The sequence below is a fragment of the Orycteropus afer genome, unplaced genomic scaffold (genome assembly GCF_000298275.1).
Source record: "Orycteropus afer afer isolate SDZICR_OR568_19922 unplaced genomic scaffold, OryAfe1.0 scaffold00357, whole genome shotgun sequence".
NCBI lineage: Eukaryota > Metazoa > Chordata > Mammalia > Tubulidentata > Orycteropodidae > Orycteropus > Orycteropus afer.
In genome coordinates, this window is record NW_006921944.1 from 1,757,647 (window position 1) to 1,771,867 (window position 14,221).

General features: G+C 36.3%; 1 protein-coding gene across 1 annotated transcript in view; it reads left to right on the forward strand.

The window, feature by feature from the left end:
- The window catches only part of GPC5 (glypican 5), a 1,212,227-nt gene that overhangs the window by 1,102,957 nt on the left and 95,049 nt on the right, over positions 1 to 14,221 (forward strand). The gene's annotated exons all lie outside the window — the stretch shown is intronic.

Consider the following 14,221-nt stretch of genomic DNA (forward strand, 5'->3'; position numbering starts at 1 on the left):
CCACTCCTCAGAAGGAAGGTTGGGCAATCTACTTCCGTAGTGATACTGCCTCAGAAACCCAAGGAGGGGTCGCTATGAGTCGGGTCTGACTTGATGGCACACAACAACAACAACAATGTTATAGGAGCTCTGGTGGCATAGTGCCTAAGGCATTTGACTGCTAACTAGAAGGCTGGCTGTTCAAATGCACCAGACACTCCTCAGAATGAAGATTGGGCAATCTACTTCTGTAGTTTGTTTTTTGACAATGTCATTGTGTTCATATATTTGTTTATGGTTAGGATAGGGTGATATTCAATAAACAAACAAACAAACAAATAAAAAAACTCACTATCATGGAGCTGATTTGACTCACAGCTACCCTTCTTTGGATGTCTGAGGTGGTGTTATTACAGAATAAGATTGCCCAGTCTTCCTTCTGAGGAGTGACTGGTGGGTTTGAACCTCCAGCCTTCTTGTTAGCAGTCAAATGCCTTAGAGATTATTATACCACAAGGTGTTTCAATTAAAACTTCAGACCTACATTTAGTAAATAGAGAAATTTGTATTATCTATTGCATGTGCTAGAAGAACATGCAAGTATCTATATTAAATTTTATTTCATGAACATTTTTAACTAGAAAATCAAATAAGTACTAAAAATATGGAATAAAATACTGACTTTGAGATCTAAATGTTGCATTGGAAATATGCTTTCTCTTTAAGCAGCATCTGAATTTTTATTATTAAATCAGAGTGAAACATTTAAATTAAAACTGTATAAAAAATATACCTATTAAACATGTAAAACATTTGGTCTATTACATTTTTCTTGTTAATAGTAGCCATGACTAGAGTTTGTAGATACTTATTTACATTGTTTTTTAAAGCTGCTTAGATTAAGTATATTATGATATACCAGTCCCTCTTGGCTCCTAACTGCTTGGGGTTTTAAAAAATTAAATAGCAGTTTAACAACACAATACTAACAAACAGACAAATATGATAGAGCTACCAAGAGTAAAAGGAGCTCTGGTGGTGCAATGATTAGGTGCTAGGCTCCTATCCAGAAGCTTCAAACCCATCCAGCCTCTCTGCTGGAGAAAGACCAGGCAATCTGCTTCCATAAAGATTACAGTCAAGAAACCTTACGGGGAAATTCTACTCTGTTACATGAGATCACTACAAGTTGGAATCAATGGCACATAGCAGCAACAATGCCATGAATAACAGAAAACCTTTTCTGCAGTGTGACATAAGAAATCATGGTGTGTTTTGCCATTTTCCTTAATTAATTTAGAAGTTTTGCCAAACTCATAAAGCTGTCAAGTATTCCAAGCCCTGCAGTGAAAATAGTGAAGACAGCTTCTTTTCACTACAAATCACAACTCCACCTATCCAAAGAAAGATATTTACATTCCTCTCATTCCAAATATATGCAGAAGAATGTGTGTCCATAATCTTTCATTGTTTTAAAATATCAGCCAATTTGTTTTTCACTTTCCTTTTTACTTAATAGCCTTCAAGATCACCCCCCCCCCAAAAAAAAAAAAAATCACCACCGTTGAGTCAGTTAGACTTATAGTGACCCCTCCTTCAGTTTCTTTGGGGGTATCTCTGTGGAAGTAGATTGCCCAATCTTCCTTCCAAGGTCAAACCCACCAGCCTTCCAGTTAGAGTTAAATGCCTTAGGCACTACACCACTACAGCTCCCACACTGAAGGTATAATATCTATTTAAAAACCAAAACCAAACTCACTGTGTTGAGTCAAATCTGACTAATAGCGACCCCTCCTTGGGTTTCCAAGGCGGTATCACTATGGAAGTAGATTGCCTAACCTTCTTTATGAGGAGTGGCACTATGTATATATACTATATCTATATATCTAATTAAATATATATCTATGAAGATCAGAAATCACTTTTATTGTCTACAGATTAGGCAGTTTCTTCTGTGAGAATTTGCCACTATTGTCGCTTTTTTTCTCTTAAATGGCATAAATTCTGATATTTCTTCACTGAAAAAGAAAAAGTAGATAGTGTAAACTGTAAGGCAGATAGTGAAAAGGATGTAATATTTCCTAGGTTTTAATGCCATCTACATCACTAGTCCCTCAGCATATCGCATAGGTGCTCAGGTTTACATATATGTATTTGATTGGATAGTGGGACATTCCTAAAACTATATAAATTATGAGTTAATTTTAGACAAACTTTACAAATTGCTTTATCTTATTACAAATTAAAATTACAACACAAGATGGCTGTACTTTGATATATAAAATCTACTATGTTCTATAAAAAGAGCTATGATAATGTAGTGGTTAAAGCATTTGGCTGCTAACTAAAAGGTTGGTGGTTTAAACTCACTAGCCGATCTACAAAAGAACGATGAGGCAGTCTGCTTTTGTAAAGATTTACCACCTTGGAAATCTACTGGGGGTTGCTATGAGTCAGAATTGACTTGATGACAAATTTGGTTTGATTTCAATATGTTCTAAATATGTTGAATATCTTCTATGAGTAAACAGAAACTTTAGAAATGCATCAAATGTCCTGACTATGGAAACTCTTAAACGTAAGTTAATTTTTCTATAGAAATTAATTTTTACCCTAAAAAATGACCTTAATAAATAGGCTTCCATGTTTCCAGCAGAGTCCAAAGCAATCACATATAGAAACAGGAATGCTGATATGGATTTGCTTAATAGATGCAAAGTTGGTCAATATCTGTAGGATGAAAATCAAGTACATCATGCATCTCTACTGGATACTTTACAAATCTGTGGACAAGAATTATTTGCAACTTACAGAGGGTTAAAATAGCTCAATTAGAGTTGTAAAATACCTCAAAAGCAATAAAAGACACAAAACCAAAAAAAAAAAAAAAAAAGCCACTGCTGTTGAGTGGATTCTGACTTATAGTGATCCCTATTGGGTTTCCAAGGCTGTAAACCTTTAAGGAAGTAGATTGCCCCATCTTTTTCCCATGGAGCAGCTTGTAGGCTTGAATCACTGATCTGGTTAGCAGCCAAATGCCTTATTTACAATGCTACCACAGCTCTTTAATGAAAGACACAGAAACTACATAACATCACATGAATAGAAAACATTTAATTTTCCATTAAAAATATCCAGTAATCTTTTCAGAGCATTGAAAGTTTTCCCCAATTTTTTCTACACTAAGAAAATATTTATAAAGTATTTCTAAAAAATATTATAAGGATTTATCTTTGTTGAATTAGTAGCATGAAAAAATATGGAAGGAGATAGAACATAAAGAAATCACAATATTTATTGATTCAGTAGGTACCTGTCTTAAGTCTCCTAGGTTTGTCATAACAAAATGCCACATAGTGAGTGACTTTAGAAATGTGTAGTCTCACAATTTTGAAGGATAGAATTCCAAGTAGGATATTGGCCACATTGATTTTTTTCTGAAGGACCTGAGGGAGAAACTCTCTATGCCTCTCTGTTAGCTTCTAGTGGCTCCTGGCAGTCCTCGCTTGTGCAGCTACATCTTCACATGGTGTCTTCATGCTGTCTATTCTCTTTTATAAGACATCATCCAGGCAGGATTAGATAAGTGGTATCTTGTAAAAGACCCCATTCTATTCCAGTACAATTTTAAATAAACCTAACTGGTAATATCTCAAAGACCCTATGCCAAAATGTCATATTTACAGATAGTGGTAGTTTAGGATGTCAGCATATCTTTTTTTGGGGGGACACAATTTTATCCATAATACTAGTATTACAAATCCCTATTATGATAAGTATTTATATTAAGTATATTTTGTCTCCAACAAAAATAAGAATCTTGCTGTTTTTTACATATGTGTACATATATATGTATATATAAAATAGCAAGATTATATATATATATATATATATATATATACACACACATACATACATATATACATACACACACACATATATATAGATATAGATAATATTAATGTTGTTGTTAGGTGACATTGAGTCAGCTCTGACTCATAGCAACCATATGCACAACAGAACAAAACATTACACAGTCCTGTGCCATCTTCACAATCTTTCCTGTGCTTGAGCCCATCATTGCAGCCACTGTGTCAATTCATCTTATTGAGGGTCTTCTCCTTTTTCATTGACCCTCTACTTCACCTGGCATAATATCCCTTTCCAGGCATTGGTCTCTTCTGACAACATGACCAAAGTAAATGAGAAGAAGGCTGGCCATTCTCACTTCTAAGGCTAATTCTGTCTGTACTTCTTCCAAGACAAATTTGTTCATTCTCTGGCACCCCATGGTACCTTCAATATGCTTTGTCAATACCACAATTCAAAAGCATCAATTCTTCTGCAGTCTCCCTTATTCATTGTCCAGCTCTCACATGTATATGAAACTATTGAAAATACCATGGCTTGGATCAGGTATACTTTAGACTTCTAATGGACATCTTTGCTCTTAAACACTTCAAAGAGGTCTTTTGTAGCAGATTTGCTGTTATTTGTATATGAACATATATATGTGTAGGTGTGTATATACACGTATATATTGTTATCTATTTCAGAGAATTATTAGTGCAAATTTGATAATTGCACTTTTTTTTACTATGAATAGATGTTAAAAAATAAAAAAAAAAGTATGTTTAACTTTATATTAAATAATCACTGATGACTGGAATGCAAAAGTTATAAACAAAGAAGAATCACTGGTTGTTGGAAAATTTGACCTTGGTGACAGAAATAATGCTGGAGATCACATGATAGAATTTTACAAGACCAAAGATAGATTCATTGCAAACACCTTTTTTCAACAACACATATGGCAGCTACACATGTGGACTCACCAGATTGAGTACACAGGATCAGATTGACTACATCTGTAGCAAGAGGCAATGGAAAAGCTCAATATCTTCAGCCAAAACCATGCCCAGAGCTGGTTGTGGAACAGACCATCAACTGCCCATATGCAAGTTCAACTTGAAGTTGAAGACAATAAAAACAAGCCCACAAGAGCCAAAATATGATCTTGAATATATCCATTCTGAATTTAGAGACCATCTAAAGAATAAATTTGACGCATTGAACACCAATGACTATGCAAAGGCATTTGATTGTGGGAATCATGACAAATTGTGGATAACATTGAGAGGAATGGGAATTCCAGAACACTTAATTGTACTCATGAGGAACCTGTACATACACCAGGAGGCTGCCATTCAAACAGAAAAAAGGGAAGAGTGCATGGTTTAAAATCAAGAAGGGAGTGCATCAGGGTTGTATTCTTTCACCATACTTATTTATCTGTATGCTGAGGAAATAATCCAAGAAGCTGAACTATATGAAGAAGAATGTGGCATCAATATTGGAGGAAGAATCATTAACAACCTGGAATATGCTGATGACACAACTTTGCATGCTGAAAGTGAGGCTCACTTGAAGTACTCTCTGATGAAAATTGAAGAGTACAGTCTGCAGTATGGATTACATCTTAACATAAAGAAAACAAAAATCCTCACAGCTGGACCTATAATAAATACAATAAATTTAATAGAAAAAATTAAATTGCTTCTTTAGTCAAATAACCAGCTTTATGTGTATAATGGAAAGTTCCCCACATTGCTTGGTCTCTACCCATATTTCAAAGTCATCTTTTATTTTAATTTGTGTGTCCTAATATTATAAACACTGATTGCAAAAATATGCCAAGTTGACTTTTTAGCAGCACATGGTGTTTCAGAATCTATCCTTTTTCCTCAAACTATTTGTTCACATAGCAATTTTTGCTAGATTTTTCCACATTTTAAAAATGATGACATTTGATATACAGTAATTGTTTTAATTTTTCTCTTATTTTATTTTGTTCTATAACCTTTAGATTTGTATTCCATATTCCTATTTTTAGGTGGAATCTTCAAAGGTCCTTTTTTATTTACAAAAAAGCAGGCTTTTTTATCACCAAGATATTCTGAATGGAATCAAAGTCAAGGCTCAAATATTTTTTGAAAATGAGATTTCTCTAAGTTGAGAATCAGAGTCATCTATTGCCTGATGCAATATGAGAACAGACCTTATTACAATCCTCTATGCACTTAACAGCAGAAAGAAGAAATGGGAAAAAATGTAGATGCAAAATATACATTCCCAGTACAAGAGGAATCATTGAGAGACTGACTTGAATTGAGTCTAATAAAATAAACCTAACAACTTACAATACCAATTCTTGTCTTTTTGGTCAGCACATAATACAATTCTTATTTCTTCCAATTCATTTTTCACTGTATTACTTTTCCCGAATCTATTATTTTGTAAATCCATATATATAACCATTTTTATGTACAGAAATATTTCATATACACTATATTATTTTATTCTCACAGCAACTCTATATGGTAGGAATAGACATATTATTGATGTGAAAAATGTTATTACCAAGAAATAAAGTGACTTGCCCAAAGTTACATGAAGGTAGGTAGCAGCATCAGGACAAGATTTTTGTCTTCCAATTCTCATCTCACTCTACTACATTGCTTTGGAGGTACTTCAATTTAGTCACTGCATGTCAGATGGGTAAAGACTTTATTTTAGTAAAGGAGTATCAAATCTTTGACTTAAGGCTTTGGAACATATGAAACATTTATTTCCTTTCACTCACCCTAGTCTCCAATTCCACTCCTATACCCTGCAGGGTGCTCCAGCAACTGCCTCTACCATTTCATCATACATATCCAACTTCTGGTAACATGACCCAAGTGTTTGGCAAAGTGTCATTAGAATGTGACCACATTGAAAATACCTGGGATGTTGTCTGGATGCATCCCTCATAATAAATCAAAATTTCTTGTAACTGGCTTGAAAATATGCAATATAAACACATTCTCAGAAAACAACTGTATTATATAGTTGTTGTTGTTGTTAAGTGCCATTGAGTCTTTTCTGACTCATAGCAACCCCATGCACAGCAGAATGAAACAGTGCCCGATCCCGCGCCAGCCCCACAATCCCTGCTATACTTGAGCCCATCATCACAGCCACCGTGTCAATCCATCTCGTTGAAGGCCTCCCCCTCTTTCGTCGACCCTCCACCCTACCAAGCATGACATCCTTCTCCAGGGAATGGTCCCTTCTTACAACATGACCAAAATAGGTAAGATGAAGTCTGGCCATTCTTGCTTCCAAGGAGCATTCTGGCTGCACTTCCTCCAGGACAGATCTGTTAGTTCTTTTAGCAGTCCATGGTACTTTCAGCATTCTTCACCAGCACCACAACTCAAAAGCATCAACTCTTCTTTGGTCTTCCTTATTCATTGTCCAGCTCTCACATGCATACGAGGCTATTGGAAATATCATGGCTTGGGTCAGGCGCACCTTAGTCCTCAAGGAGATATCCTTGCTCCTGAGCACTTGATACAGTTCCTTCACAGCTGACTTTCCCATTATATAGTAAGTATATCCAAATATTCAGGTATGACTTCTTGCCAGCATTTCAGACTTAGTATTTAGCTACTAGCTAGATCTATCCATTTTGAAGACTACAGACAACTCATTCTCCACATGTCTCAAACTAAACTCGTCAATTTCTTCCCAAGCTATTTGTGATAGTCAGAATAATGGTCCACCAAAGATTTCCAAAGGCTCTTTACTATGTGGAACACGATGGTTAACCACTGGGCTGTTAACCAAAAGCCAGGTGATTCAAACCCAGCAAACTGCTCCATGAAAGAAAGGCATGGAAATTTGCTTGTGTAAAGATTGCAGCCTAGAAAATAGTGGGGGACAGTTCTACTCTGGACTATGGGGTTACTATGAGTAGAAATAAACTCAATGCACCTAAAAACAACAATAAAGATGTCCATGTCTTGATCCCTCTCAGTGTTATCCTTAATTTGTTATGATCCACACAACTGAATGTTTTTGCACAGTCAATAAAACACAAGTAAACACCTGTCTGGTATTCTTTGCTTTCAGCCAAGATCCATCAGACATCAGGAATGATATTACTCATTCTGCATTCTTTTCTGACTCCAGCTTGCATTTCTGGAAGCTGCCTGTCAATATTCTGCTTCAATAGTTTTTGAATTATCTTCAGCAAGATTTTACTTGTGTATGATATTGTTTCATAATTTCCACATTCTGTGAGATCACCTTTTTTTGGAATGGGTACAAATATGGACCTCTTCCAGTCAGTTGGCCAGGTAGCTGTCTTCCAAATCTCTTGGCATAGATGAGTAAGTGTCTCAAGCACACCATCGGTTTGTTGAAACATCTCAATGGATATTCTGTCAATTCCAGGAGTCTTGTTCTTCACCAGTTCCTTCAGTGCAGCTTTGACTTCTTCCTTCAATATCATTGGTTCTTGAGCATATGCCACCTCCTAAAATAGATGGACATCGACCAATTCTTTTTGGTACAGCGACTCTGTTTATTCCCTCCATCTTCTTTTGATGTTCCCTGCATCATTCGATATTTTGTCCATAGAATCCTTCAATATTGCTCGTGAAGACTTAACTTTTTTATTCAGTTCTTTCAGAACTGAGAAACTTGAGAAATTCTGAGTGTGTTCTTCCCTTTTGTTTTTCAAACTCCAGGTCTTTGCACATTTCATTAAAATAATTGACATTGTCTTATCTAGTTGCTCTTTGAAATCTTCTGTTAAGTTTTTCATCCTGTCATTTCTTCCATTTGCTTTAGCTACTCTTCATTCTAGGACAAGTTTCTGACATACATTTTGATCTTTTCTTCCTTTCCTGTCTTTTTAATGACCTTTTGCTTTCTTCATGGATGATACTCTTGATGTCACCACACAGTTCCTCTGGTTTTCAGTCATTGGTGTTCAATGCTTCAAATCTATTCTTTAAATGATCTCTAAATTCAGGTGGGTTATTATTGAGGTCATATTTTGATTCTTGTGGGTGTATTTTAATTGTCTTCAACTTCAAGTTGAACTTGTATATGACCAGTTGATGGTCTGTTCCACAGCTCCTGGCCTAGTTTTGGCCAAAGATATTGAGCTTCTCCATCACCTCTTTCAACAGACGTAATCTATCTGATTCCTGTGTATTACTCCTGGCAAAGTACAGATCCCATTTATGTTGTTGAAAAAATGTGCTTGCAATGAATAAGTCATTGATCTTGTAAAATTCTATTATGTGTTTTATTGAATATGCAAAAGCATTCGGTTGTGTGGATCATAACAAGTTATGGGTAACATTGAGAAGAATGGGAATTCAAGAACACCTAATTGTGCTCATGAGGAACCTGTACATAGACTAGGAGGCTATTATTTGAACAAAACAAGGTGCTACTGCATGATTTAAAGTCAGGAAGGGAGTGCTTCAGGGTTGCATCCTTTCACCATACTTACTCAATCTGTATGCTGAACAAACAATCTGAGAAGCTGGACTATATGAAGAAGAACGTGGCATCTGGATTGGATGAAAACACTAACCTGCAATGTGTAGACAACACAACACTGTCTGCTGAAAATGAAGATGAATTGAAGCACTTACTGATGAAGATTATAAACTACAGTCTGCAGTATGGATTACACCTCAACATAAAGAAAACAGAAATTCTCACATCTAGACCAATAAGCAGCATCATGATAAATGGAGGAAAGTTTGAAGTTGTCAAAGATTTCATATTGCTTGATTCCACAATCAACACCAGTGGAAGCAGCAGTTAAGAAATCAGATGATATATTACACTGGGCAAATCTGCAAATGACCTCTTTAAAGTGATGAAGAGCAAACATGTCTCTTTGAAGATTAAGGTGAGCCTAACCCAAGCCATGTTGTTTTCGATAGCATTGTATGCATGTGAAAGCTGGACAATGAATAAAGAAGAGTTGATGCTTTTGAGTTGTGGTGTTGCTAAAGAATACTGAAGGTACTATGGACTGCCAGAAGAACTAACAAATCTGTCCTGAAAAAAGTGCAGCCAGAATGCTCCTTGGAAGTGAGAATGGCCAGACTTCATCTCACCTACTTTTGTCATGTTGTCAGAAGGGATAATTTCCTGGAGAAGGATAGCATGCTTGATAAAGTGGAGAAGGGTCAACAAAAAAGGGGAAAGCCCTCAATGAGATGGATTGACAGAGTGGCTGCAACAATGAGCTCAGGTATAGCAAAAATTGTGAGACTGACACAAGACTGGACAGTGTTTCATTCTGTTGTACGTGGGGTCACTATAAGGCAGAGACAACTCTATGACACCTAACAACAACAATATGTTTTAATCCCTAGAACATTTGCATATGTAAAGTCACATAACCAAGGGAATTAGGTTGCAAGTGGAATTAAGGCTACTACAGATAGTCTCCTACTTATGACATATTCAGGTAATGATAAATGAAACTTATAACCATTTTTAGTTCTTTTCTGTACATCTCTGTTAGTAATGTGCACCGTTAACAGTGTTGCACCACAGTTTGCTGTTATCATTCTCATGCCAACCTCCAAAGGCAAATAAAGATCATATTTATAAAGATATTGATAATAAAGACAATGATGAAAACTAAAAAACAAACAGACTTACATCAGAACCAACTTACCATGATGTCATTGGAATAGAACTTCATTGTAAATCAGAATCTAACTGTAATTAGTTGGAGATAAAATAGTAGATGATCCTTTATTATCTGGGTGGGCCTAATGTTATCACAAAGATCATTGAAAATGGAAGAGGAAGGAAAAGAGGAGTATCGGAGATGTCAGAATTCTCAAACAGGTACAACAGTATTGGCTGTGAAGATGGAGGGAGGCAATAAGACAGAGAATATAGATGGACTCTAGAGGCTGGAAAAAGCAAGGACACAGATTTATCTCTAGATCTTCTGCAAAGAAACACAACTCTTCCAAAGCCTTCATTTCAGCTGAGTGCTGTCAGTGTCAGGTCTCTGACCTACCAAAATATAAGGTAATAAAGTAACATGGTTTTAAGCCAAATTTTATGGTAGATTGTTTAAGTAAAAAATTAAAAAAAAAAAAAAAAAAAGCTACAAATTTTGGTATTTGGAAATGGAATGTCTGTAACAGATATCCAAAAATGTGGAGTGGCCTTGGGGTTGGTCATGGGATTAAAACTGGAATTTGTTTTTTTTTTTTAGATTTAAATCAGGAGATAATTGTATATTTATTTATTTATTTACATTTTTACAGTGTTTCCTCCCCTCCTCTCCCACCCCTACTAATTAACAAAGTTGAAACTGGAAAATGTTTGAGGAGATTATAAAATAAATTTAGAGTGATTGTAGCAGAAATGTGAATGTTAAAGACGGTCTTAGGATAGATTCTCTAGAGAAGCAAAAACAGTAAAGCATATATGTGTGTGTGTGTGTGTGTGTGTGTGTGTACGCACGTGCATACCAAAAAACCGAACACGGTGACATCAAGTCAGATCCAACTCATAGCGACCCCTCCTTGGGTTTCCGAGGCCAAATCACTGCGCGCGCGCGCGCACACACACACACACATATACGCAGGAGCTCTGGTGGAGTAGTGCCTAAGGCATTTGACTACTAACAAGAAAGCTGGTGGTTCAAACCCACCAGCTACTCCTCTGAAGGAAGGTTGGGCAATCTATTTCCATAAAGATACTTCCGCGTAAACCCAAGCAGAGGTCGCTATGAGTCACAATTAACTATGACAGTGTGTGTTTTTTTTCAATATATACACATATGTATATGTATGTATGTATATCATCATGAATATAGATATATGTGTATATCACATATGTGTATGTATACATGTATGTGTGTATATACATGTATGTATATCTATACATGTGTATATATGGGAGTTCTGGTGGCACAGTGCCTAAGGCATTTGACTGCTAACAAAAGGCTGGTGGTTCAAACTCACTGGCCACTCCTCAGAAGGAAGATTGGGCAATCTACTTCCATAGAGATAATGTCTTGGAAACCCAAGGAGGGGTTGTTGTGAGTCAGAACTGACTTGACAGCCATGAGTAAGTTTTTTTTTTTTTTTTTTTTTGGTTTATGTGTAAGATAGATAGATATGTATATATATATGAGAGAGAGAGAGAGAGGGAGAGAGAGAGAGTTGCATAGGCTGGCAAGTCCCAAGCTTGTGGGTCAAATGTCAAGCTGTAGGCTTTTCTTGACTCACACAGCTGTAGGGGCTGATGAACCCAAGAAGAGAAAGCAGTATGGCAGAATCCAGAATCCATAGAACATTTGAGAATTTTCCTAAGACATCTATCTATCTATCTATCTATCTATCTATCTATCTATCTATCTATCTATTTGAAGCAAGTCACACCCCTGAGGAAACTACCTATCAACTGATTGGCTGCTGAAAGCATATTCCACCATGGAGATGACTACTTTACATCAGATCTCATCATGGAAACGACCAAACCACAGCTGCTTAAACCACTCAGAATCATGATCAAGCCAACTTGACACACAATCTTAACTATCACAGTGACCCAGAAGGAAATGAGGAGCATAGTAGAATAAACCTAAATAGTCTTAGATCTTTTAATTTGTGAACTTGACTTGGCTGGAGTCCCCAGTTATACTGTTAAACACTGATGAAAGTGATGAGGGTATTTAGTAGATAGAATAAAAATCCATAATCAGTTGACTTTAAATTGAAAGATTATCCAACATACTGTGTACAGGCCTCATTTAATCAGTTGAAGGGTTTGAAGAGCAGAGCTGAGGCTTCCGTGATAAAGAAATTCTGCCCTTGCATATTAACTGTAGTCGATGCCCTAGATTTCCATACTGTAGTTCCTGATGTCCTGCCCTAAGGACTTTGTACTTACTTAGTCAGACCTTGGAGTTGCTAGGTACTCCAAATGATTAACATGCTTGACTGCTAACCAAAAAGTTGAAGGTTTGAGTCCACCCAGAGGTACCTTTAAGAAAGGTGGTGATCTACTTTCAAAATACCTGCCATTGAAAACCCTATGGAGCACAGTTCCACTCTAACACACATGGGGTTGCCATGAGTCAGAATCAACTTTGCAACAACTGGTTTTTGGTTTAGCCTGCTCCTAAAATTTATTGCTTCTTGCAATGGATCTCTGAACATATATCTCCTTACTGGTTCATGTTTTCTTGCTGAACTAATAAATCATTAATAAAAAATGTGGACATTAAGGGTGCTGCTGGTGATGCCTCGAAAGGAAATGAGATACATGTTTTGGAAACCAGGAGAATTGGCATCCTTGTTATATAATGGCAAAAAGATTAGCAGAATTGTGTCCTGAACTTTTGTTGAAAGCAAGACTTATAAAGGATGAAACTGAACATTTAGCTGAAGAGATTTCCAAGCAAATTGTTGAAGTTACAGTAGGGTTTCTTCTTGCTGTTTATAGAAACATGTAAGAGAAAAATAAATTGAGGGAAAAACAGTTAAACACAAGCCCTAGTTCAGGGCTTGATGATTTTGGAAATTCTCAGTTTACCCGGACTGTAAAAAAAATGCTAAAGTTAAGAGATTTGCTGTTGAGAAAGTGTGCTTTCCTGAAAAAAAAAAAAAAAAAAAACAGGTGTGGCTGAACAGTCTTTTGATAATACCTCAGAAAAATAAAAAGTAAGGACATTAAATCACTCAAAATGCTTCTTGAAAAGCTTAAGCTTATGAGTCATGGAGTCCCTCAAGAGAAACAAAAAATAGAGATGGTATTATTTAGGAAAGACTTGCAAGATACCCTCTTGACTACTGTAATCAATCTTTGTGACATACAAGGGAGACCCACAAAGAGAATTTTATACCAGCAGAAACACTGTCAGCTTATACTGAAAGGGATGCAGAATATGAAAATGAAAGAAAGTTGCCTGATAGCCAAAATTCCACAGACAGGTAACAAGCTGATAAAACCACTCCACTGCATATGCATATTGCCTTTAATGAAAAAGGAAGGATTATTTATAGGGCATAGTGAATAGAATATGGTGAAGGTGAAAGGATTTTGCAGATTTATTCAACTAACCAAACCAGTTTTTTTTCTGAATTAATAAAAAGGTAGATTATCCTGGATGGACCTGACTTATCAGATGAAATCCCCTAAAAGAGAAGTATGTTCCTTCCTAAGGTACAATACTCTTCTGCTAGCCTTAAATAACAACAACTGAAATACCTATGGAGAGGACAATGTGGCAGAGAACTGTGAACAGCCTCTAGGATCTGAGGGGAGTCTCTAGCCAACAGTCAAGAAAAAGCCAGTTCCGAGACTGAAACCATTCCTGTTGAGAACAGGAACTAGACAAGGATGCCCGCTA